We start from the raw sequence: 10868 nt of genomic DNA on the forward strand, positions 1-10868 counted from the left end.
TTTCCGGTCACAATTAGCATGAACAACACTTTGCTCCACACTTGTGCAATTGTGCTCTTTGTGACTGTCCTTAAAATAATCCTTATATATGTTTAAGGTTGTGAAAAAAGAAAGCCCAAACATATACTCACGGATTGGAATGAAATCAAAACTGAAAATTTGATTTTCATAATTCTTGATATATACCCTATTTGTCGAGCAGCTGTCAAGTTTCGGGTTGAGACAGCTTTTTAAATCTCGATAGATACTAGCTGTCGAGTTTTAAAAACCAGCACTTCATTACTTGATTATTGGACAGACTTGCATGGCTTTAACACTTGCACTTGAAACCTTATCCCTTGAAGCATTAAACACATCTTAGATCTACCCAATTACAAGTAAAGTGCGTTTTGTCAAAGAATTAGCTAATACATGATGACATATGTTCCTAACATGAATCACATATGTCCTAACAATCTCCCCCTTTGGTAATCTGTGACAAAACCACAACGAACAAATGAACATATGAGAGAAGTCATAAATCACTCACCTCATACTCACTTGTTGAATACAATAAAATCTATCCTAACACAAACTCTTGAAAAACTTTGCAAGAAATGAGTTCATGGCAAGGAAGATTTTGACAACCTGTATTTCTGAAACACTTTAAACAAAACTCATCAAGGTATCTTAGTGTGAAACAGAAATAAAATATTGCATACAAATATATAAGAAGCATGTGCATAAAAAGAGAAAAGAAATAACACATAGAGAGATAGGTGAAAGAAATGTAATAACAACCTCATCATATATATATCATCAAAAAGTACAGGGTTTGCTATCACAAAGTGATCACAAGACCAAAGGTACATGAACAAAGTATCTAAAATAGAAAAAAAAAAAAGTTACATAAGTCCTCACTACATCCCTCAAAATATAGACACTCCCCCTAACAAAAATCTCATAAGCACTAACTTTCCCCCTAAATACATGACTACTCTCATTCCCAAAACTACTTCCCATTTTTGTCATGAGTGATAAAGGTCAAGTAACTCAAGTAGTCATCTCATCATCGCTGGAGGAGCTAGCACCATCATCCTCATCATCACCACCATCACCACCATCAGAGCCATCATCATCGTCCTCATCCTTAGAAGTCTTTGGCAAAGGAGTAAGAGACTCAATGAAGCCACTGAGACGAGCCTGTCGTCGTGCAATACGACCGACAGAAGTGTTCACCTGACACAACTCATCGCTAAGAGTGTCAAGGCGATCATCCATGAGCTGAAGCTGCGCCATGATCGCATCAAGAGTAACACCACCAGTAGAAGAAGGAGCAGAGGTGGATGGAGCTATAAAAGCTAGAGGTGTCACTGTCTCAATTCGTGGCCGCTTTGATTGAAGTTAGGCCTCACTTCGTCTGACAGTTGCCGCATCCATGGCACACATGACAAAGAAATGATCGAAAGCAGGAAAGGAGACAGATAAATGGCGTAGAATCCTTGTGATAGCTGAAGAAAAGATGAGCTTATCATAGGTCGTCATATCCCTATAGATATCTATAAGGGAGAAGATGAAGTGCAAAAGGAAGCCTATAGTAAGATGCTCTAGGGGGGAAAGTAAAAATCGAGCACGAGGCTCTGTGATAGAGTTATAGTGAGACAATGGATGTAAAAAAAAAAAATTTATTACCATATTAAGGAATCTCGGACCTTTAGCAAAGGGCGAGCAACAAGTGTTCTGACTATCACCCCAATCGGAAGGAGTCTGACAGAACAAAGACATGAGCTTGTCTTTAGACACAGTCTTAAGATGCTTATAACTGGGGTAGTCGAGATGTAACACCCTTAGGACATGAAGCACCTTGGATACAATATCTGGAGTGACTGTAATGCATGTACCTCGAATGCGAGTAGAACTCCTGTATGATCACTGAGGGACAAGTGACCAGGATGCCACACGATGACTTCCAACCCCTACTGTGAATGAGAGTGGGTAGGTCAGTATCGGAGAAGTCTGATATAATGACTTGGTCTTTTGAATGAATGCCTCATCGAGAAAAGTTTTCCGAGAAGTCCTTACGGGCTTTCTCATCACGGAACCGAATATGAGAAATGGTAGGATTAGAGGAAGATACCCGGAACGAAGAGGGTTCGGAGACGGAGTGGATTTAAGCTTGGGTGCCCTGATGCAGACTAAAAGGGGGAGAGAGAGAGAGGGATACCATCAGAAGAGCACCAAAACAATTCAATATAAGGATATAAAGAAATTAAGGTACGTATGCATGAAAAATGCATGAACATGTGACATGCAAACTAAAAAGCATTATGGGCTTAGCCCAATCCAAACCTACTAGCACACAAGTTTGCAACAAAGTAAACACACATCTAAAATACATGAAACATTTTTATAATGCAAATATGATACAATGCATGATCATATAGAATCAATTATACAAAACCCATCCCAAAATTTTGCAAAACTTCATCAACTTTGAAAAACCCCAAAAAAATTTTCAAAAACCCAAAAACCTAGGTCTAATGCATGAAATGCATACAGAATGAAGGATTTAGGACCCTTACCAGTGAAGAAACACTTGATCTAGGCCGAAAATCAACTGGGAATGAAGTTTGGAATGAGAGAGAGGTGTTTGGGAAGGTGAGAGGTTAAAAAGGATCGAGAAAAGTGAAGCCGAAATCACGATGACCCTTTATATAGAAGTTCATAATTCTCGATGGATCGAGAGGTGTTGAGAATTAAAAAGCCAAAAATAGCTATTGAGCTAGCTATCGAGGATCTGTCGAGAGGTTTGCACAGCAAAAAGGCTCGGTGGATCGAGAAGCTATCGAGCATTTATCAAGGAGATAGAAACTTTCTCGATGGATCGAGGAGCTATCGAGATTGCGATAAAAAGAAACTGAAGAACTTGATTGATAGCCTAGCTATCGAGAGGTATTGAGAAGCTGTCGAGATTGCTTAAAAACAGTTTTTCAAAGAAGAGAAAAACACTGATATGAATGCAATCAAGCATGCTACTCAACCAAAGATCCAAATAACAATTTTAGCTCTCAAAACATCTCTCAATCAAGAAAAATGTCATGAATTTAGATCCAAAACACACACACATACACTAAACACATCTAACCAATTTTATATTTCAAAAACAAGTCAAGACAGTTTAGTGGGCATACACTAACACAAGTATATCTCGTGATGGCCAAATCACATTGTACTTGCACATGTATCAAAAGTAGCAAAGAATATTGCATGTTATGTGTGAAAAATATCGCAAGATTACATAAGTGTCTACATGTTATGACGATTTGAGATATGAGTAAATCAATTTAACTCACACACAATCATAATTACTTCATGGGGACTATCACCTTTGAGGTACATCCTATAACTCCCACATCTCCTAGAATACATGCTTGCAATCATATTTTAAAGTATTTTGATACTTTTTGCTTTAATTTTTCATTGCATATTTTCTTTTAAGCATATCATGCATGAGCATATAAAAGAGAGAAAAAAAAAACCCAATTATGTTAAGCCTTTGACATTGCACTTTTGTTATACCGAAGCATACATATGTCATTTCATGATTAGTGGGCAACAGTGGTGAGATGATTATTTATGCCTTTCACTTAGAATTTTCTAGTCCTTCCCATCAAAAAGAGTGATACGAGCGTAAAGTACAAGAGATAACTTAATCTTACTCATCACAAACAAGAGACATAAAGCTCACTTGCTTAGTTGTGCATAGAGATGCTCATCTAAGCTACAAGAAATACAAAGTTTAGAAAACTTTATTTCACTGGCCATTCAAGGTACACAAGTACCAATGTACATAAACACACACTGCTTTCGTATTTTTTTTATTTTTAATTTTTTATTTATTTTATGAAACAAAATAAAACAAAACTGAAAACAAACAAACAAAGAACATGTTAAATAAGGCAATGTATAAAAACTAGACTGGCTCAAAATAATAAAGCAAAACACACAAGTAATGCAAACACACAAAGAGAGATAGAGAGAGAGAGAGAGAGAGAGAGAGAGAGAGAGAGAGAGAGAGAGAGAAAAGTGACTAAATCACTTGGAGCCTTTTTCCTTCCACACCTTGGAAGAACCTTTCCTTTTAGTGAATTCTTGAGTGCGTGGAGAGGGGGAAGCATTGCAACCGTTCAAGTTCGAAAGGAACATGAGGGCTTTGAGAAGATCTCCAAGAGGAGCAAGAAAGGATGGAAACTGACTCAAGTTTCTGGATGAGACCATTGTTGTCACGTCCCAAACCTGATACCCAGATTTGTGACCATGATTGGCATGCTAATATCAAGCTTAAACCTGATATTAATAAGAACCAACTTAATTTTTTACAAAAGCTTCCCTCTTTCTTTTCATTCTTGTTTCTTTACTACTTGATATAACTTTTCACTTGATATTTAGAGCATGTACACTGTACTCAAAGAATAACATAATCCACTAGTCATTCAAATTCCACACTTTGACATAATACATCTCTTAATACTGTAAGGTACACAACTTTCATTAGATCCTAAAATACACAATACTACAAAGCTAAACATCAATTTGCTAATTTGGGATCTATACATATAAAACTACAACCAGCTCCTTTCAAAACTCAACTAAGGCTCCCTTTGCTCCAAAATAAAACCTGTTGACTGAAAGAGTGGAAGGGGTGAGCTACAAAACTCAGTAAAAGTAAGATGCATAAGAATTTAATAAGAATGCATGTAAATCAAATCATTTCATTTTACTATTATTCAAATAGGAGAACATCTTTTCATGCATAGTATTTTATACTATTCATAATATTAACTTATACATTTTTCATAAGAAAATAATTGTTCTCCTTTTTCTTATTAGAATAATATTACCAAAACCTTTCAGGTTGAATTTCTTTTATTTCTTACAAAATCACCAAATATAATATTGATTGTTTAAAATTATATATATATATATATGTGTGTGTGTGTGTGTGTGTGTGTGTGTATACATACATACATACATACATACAAATATATATATATATATATATATATATATATATATATATATATATATATATATAGTCTTATTACAAAATAATCATATTGACTTAAATCAAATAATTGGTAACTTTATCTTAAATTAGAAACATTTTGACGAATAAGAAACTTTTCTTTATAAACTTGTACTTTCATTAGAAGCTTTATCTTTATAGCACAACAAAACTTCATAAACTTTTATTTATAAAGAACAGTTTTTCTTTTCATCAAACACTTCTTTTCATGAGAGCTTTTAACTCTTCATAATGCATTTAAACAAAATCATTCTCTCATGATTAATAAAATAATATAGTTGTTCATAACATATTGGTTAGTCCATATATGATAAATCTATACTTATTTGGGGGGCTTCTAGCACCATTGTGCTAGGCATCCAGCAGTCCCCACAATGCTAGGTATTCTTGGGATCACATCATAATATATATCTTCAACCATGGGGGTAGATTGACATCCTCCACATGTTGGCTGTTACTAATAAGGGCTGGTATAGTAGAGCCAGTCCCACTTTTAATGACCAATCAGATAACATTTTCCATAGAAAGCTAGTAATTTAACCCCTACTGGCCGAGTTTAAATTACCAGAGGACATAACCCGAAAACATTTCATACTTATACATCATACTGAAAATTCTTATTTTGCATAACATTTCATAATAATAGCATTTCTGTTCTTTTCTTTAAACATCATTTTTATGGAATTAGTAATAGCATCAATATGCTTAAATCATATACATAAGGTTTCAAAAGCTCACGTACATATCTTTGTTTGAAACATGATTATATGTCATATCTCTAATCAAAAGCCTTTTAATGCATAATATATTTTAAAATAACCTCATGAATTACCAAATTCTCATATAACTTATCCCTTACTTGGAAGCAAAGGAACAAAGAGCCTAAAGTCAAAAGAGCTCATACCTGAGAGCTGGTAATACCTAAACCAAATATCAAAGCTTATTACTATCAATTATTCCTTATCATAACTTACACATTCATCTCAAAGCCTATCTCTTAAAACCAAGAAAATCCTAATCCCATCTCAACGAGGTTCCCACAAACATATTATGCACACATCAACAAAGGATGCACCAACTAAAGAAAAACTAACATTCTCATATTTATATCATATATCCAGAAGATCCAACTTCCTTTCAAAAGGCACTTTGAGATTAGGGCAAGAATGCATGCATAAACATAAAATCTTTTAAGCATGGTCTTGTAACCATATACACTCATATGGCAACATACAACACGTTGAACAAGACAGCAACATGAAAAAGTGGTAGAATGGTTTAGAACCCCTCCTTTGAATACTAAAACTTGAACCAAGTTATACAAAATTAATCTATGATCTAGACATACCAAAAGATAAGCATATTAAATTATAGCTCAAAACATTCACCATAACTTTAAAATAAATACTCAAAGATAGAGTTATCATTTACTGTTTATTGCTCATTTCAGCAGCATATGCCTCATTTGTAAAATACAAATAGGCTATCTAAACAAATCAAATTCTCATGCAATTTTATAGAGCCACTCCTCTGGATGTCTAGTGATTACCGTATCAATTTCAGAGTAAAAAAATAGAGCCATGATTTATTAAAAATCATAAAAGACAACATATTCAAATCTGTCCTGACAGAATTTCATGCAACTTAGAAATTAAACCATTATTTTTGTATTAATCCAAATGCAGTGAGACCACTTCCATTACAACCATATGTGTCTTAGAATTCATAAGAAATATCCCTAGCATCCAAATTCACTGTATAAAATTTAAGACATAATTTACCATGTGTAAACATAGAATCTGTCACAGTGACAGTCTTGCAACATTTTCTTGTAAATTCACAAACAATTATCAAATGATGGTATTTTCATATGAAATTTAATACCCACATACTAGACATATCATATAATAATTTCTAACAAACCTTTTACCCATAACTGTCCTAGAAAATTACAGGATTTATAATGACTAAATAAGTTAACCAATAAGTGCAACTCTTAACAAGTTTATGAACTAACTCTCAACAAGGTTCAATTACTAAATCAATTACACATTCAGCACCTCAAATAGCAATTCCACAAAGTTTATCTAGCTATTTTTCTCCTTTTAACACTCACCCATAATAGATTTTATCTTAGTCTATCATCTAGGAGCACATGTAAGAATAACAATGATTCAATTCATATTTGGGCAATCAACAATCTCTAGAGTCCAACACACCCATATACAAAATCATATAACCATCACTCAAGTTTAAAATGGACAATAGACTAAAAGAATTAGATATGCCCCTTACCCTAAGCATGGTTCTTGGAGTGATAGAGCTAGAGTCACTCTAGCTTCAAATTGAGAACAAAAGCTTGAGAAGAATTGAAAGAAATCTTTTTCCTTGTTATTGGACCCGTTGGTGTGAGAGTGAGAGAAGAGTTGAGAGCTTTTCTTTCTTTTGGTGTTGGACCCGTGGGTATGAAAGAGGAAGAGAGGTTCTTGAGTCTTTTAGTTGCTTTGAGAAAGTCAAAGAAGGGATAAGGTGTTGCCGTGTATGAACAAGGGAAGAAGAAAGAGATAAGAACAAGGAAAAGGGAATAGGGAAAGAAGAATAAGGGCTGAGCCTTCTGGTGCAGCCAAAGAATTCAAGGGAAATTAACTTAGTGGGACACGTATTTGCTAAGGAAAAAGTGAGTTGATGACTCACCTTTTGCAACTTTTATTTTTAAATTCACTTTCCACCCCCTCACAAGCTTATCTAATCTAATCTAATCTAATACTATATATAAAAGCAGAAGCCTTTTAATGAGGCGTTGGCAGGTTAGGAAAATAAGAAACTTTAAAAACTGACCTGTATGTAACTTTAACTTAAAAGACCTGCACGGTGAAATGTTTCAGTAAACTTAGGGTGAGTTTGGTTGGGCTTTTTGAAAAAGTGCATAATGAAAAAGTTGAGTTTTTAAAAAGTGCATAATGAAAAAGTGATTTTTCAAAAAGCTGAGTGTTTGGTAAAAGTTGTTAAAAAGTGCTTTTTAAAAAAGCTGAGTGTTTGGCTAGCATTTATAAAAGTTGCAGTTTAAGAGATAAATTACCAAAAAGGACAATGTATATATAAGGGAGTTTATTTCATACTTAAATCAACTACTTCATATACTTAAATCAATTTTTCTCTTTCTAAAATTTTTTTTTTCTCATCAATATTAGCTAATAATAACCTACCACTTAAGATTTATTGTGAAAGTATTGTGAAAATATTGTGATAAAAATTGATATTGATTTTAATTTGAACATACTATTAAAAAAAATTTCTATAAAAATTATTTTTTTCTCACCAATATTAGCTAATAATAACTTACCACTTAAGATTTATTGTGAAAATATTGTGATAAAAATTAATACCGATTAAAATTTGAATGAACTATTAAAATTATTTTTTTCCCTTTCTATAAAAATTATTTTTTTCTCACCAATATTAGCTAATAATAACTTACCACTTAAGATTTATTGTGAAAATATTGTGATAAAAATTAATACCGATTAAAATTTGAATGAACTATTAAAATTATTTTTTTCCCTTTCTATAAAAATTATTTTTTTCTCACCAATATTATCTAATAATAACTTACCACTTAAGATTTATTGTGAAAATATTGTGATAAAAATTAATACTGATTAAAATTTGAATGTACTATTAAAATTATTTTTTTCTCTTTCTATAAAAATTATTTTTTTCTCATCAATATTTACTAATAATAATTTACCACTTAAAATTTATTGTAAAAATATTGTGAAAATATTGTAACAGCATTCCCTTCTTTTTCTTTCCTTTTTCTTTGCATCTTTTTTTCTCCTCCACACGTTACTGCATTTCCTACTTTTTCCCCTTTTTTTTTTTTCCCACTCTTTTTTTCTCCTCCACCCACGTATAGCTCATTTCCTTTATTTCCTTCTTTCCTCACTTTTCCCAGCCACTTCTCCCATTCTCTAGAGCATTCCACAGAGCTCTCCTACTCGGGCTACTTCCTCTTGTTTTTTTTTTTTCTTCTTCTTCTTCTTCTTCTTCTGCAAGAACTCATCCGTCCACAGAGGTACTACATCTCTTTTTTCATCTTTTTTCTTTATTTCCTTATTTCGTATTTCCTCCTTTATTCTTTTTTTTTTTCACACTCCATAGAAGATGATGATGAAGAAGATGAAGATGATTGAAACATAAGGATTTTGGGATTTTGGGTTTGATTTTGAGTTGATTTTTTTTGAGTTGATTTTGGGTTTGATTTTGGATTTTGAGTTGATTTTTTTTTTTTTGTGGATTTTGGGTTTGATTTTGAGTTAGGTTTGGGATAGGTTTTCTAATGGGATTTGAGTTTATTTTAAGTTGTTTTGTGTTGATCAGATTAGAGAAATAAATTTAAAAAAAAAAAAAACAGAGGAAGAGATAGAGGCGTGAGTGAGCTTGATGAGAGGTGTTGAAGAAGACGAAGAAAGGAGAATTTGGTAATTGCCCAAGATTGTTCAACGGATACATTAGAACGCGCACTGGCTTTTGGCAAAATGGACCTCCAGAGCTCCATAAGGTATTGTGCATTTTATGCCTTAGTTCAAAACGCAACTTTTGAAAAAAATTGCGTTTTGTACTGAACCAAACACACATAAAGGACTGACTTTTTTAAAAAATGGCATTTTGGGCTCAAAACGTTGAACCAAACGGGCACTTAAAATAGCAAAGTTATTGCGTTTGGTTCACTTTCATTAAACGTTTATTTAAAAAAAAAAAAAAAAAAAACGCAAACCCCATTCTTCACTAACTTCCGCCTCTTCTTTGTTACTCCATAGTCGCACAACGCAGATCAGACTAGACCAACAAGCGTACAAAAAACAGTGAAAATTGAAAAATATAGTTCATCATCTGCAAAAACAGGCGATTCAGAAGATCGTTTATAAGGTAGGCATGTTTTTTTTCCCCCTTTTTTTGTTTTCTATGCAGTTACTGTTTGAATGGTTTTGAAATTGATTTGGTGATATTTTAGTTTCTAGGGTTTTGAAATCGATTTGGTGATATTTTCCCCTCTTTATATTTTCGTTTCCCATGCCTCTTTTCTACCATTGTTGTTAAGGTTTTTGCAGTATATATTTAAAGTTTTTTCGTTTGTAGTTGCTCTGATTTGAAAAATTGAAACCCTAGAACATAAAGAATAGGAAGGTATTGAATATTAAAATGCCTTTCTTCCTCCATGCCTTTCGTTTTTTTAGAAGCACAAAGTTGGACTGTTTCATTCAATATATAATTATATATTCACAAAGATAAATATTTCCAAAGTCTCATCTAAAATATTTCCCAAAAAAAAAAAAATTGAAGTAAATGCAAAGTTTCGAATATTTGTGTAATGGTGTGTGTGAGATTTGTAACCAGGTATAGTAAAGTTGCTGTGTATGTACAAGTGTATCATGTAAAGGTCAGATTATATACTTGCTGTGTCGAAAGAGTTATTTCCCCTGTGTTCGGCTTTCTTGCTGCTATTGTCCTTTTGTATTTGCCTTTACTGTCTTCTCTCTTGACCTTCTGCTATGCTGTGATGAAAGATTTTTGTTCTTTGATTTAGTCAACTAATTTACTGAATTTTGGGAGCAATTATGTTAGGTATAGAATCATCTAAACTTAGTTTTATTATTTTGTAAGTCAAATCCAGAACACAATAAAATTAGATTCATAGTAACAAAATTCACAATATCAAGTAATATATTTGATACAGGGATCTTTCACTGAGTGAACATTAATAAATTTGCGGTATATATTTAACGTTTTTCTTTAATTTCCG

General features: G+C 33.0%; 1 long non-coding RNA gene across 2 annotated transcripts in view; it reads right to left on the reverse strand.

The window, feature by feature from the left end:
- The window catches only part of LOC142621813 (uncharacterized), a 39734-nt gene extending 32057 nt beyond the window's left edge, over positions 1–7677 (reverse strand). For both annotated transcript variants that reach the window (XR_012841840.1, XR_012841839.1), the window contains exon 1: positions 7361–7677. This is a non-coding gene — a long non-coding RNA (uncharacterized LOC142621813). The remainder of the gene's footprint in view (positions 1–7360) is intronic.
- Positions 7678–10868: the final 3191 nt, after the last annotated feature.

This window comes from Castanea sativa, chromosome 1 (assembly GCF_040712315.1).
Source record: "Castanea sativa cultivar Marrone di Chiusa Pesio chromosome 1, ASM4071231v1".
Lineage (NCBI taxonomy): Eukaryota > Viridiplantae > Streptophyta > Magnoliopsida > Fagales > Fagaceae > Castanea > Castanea sativa.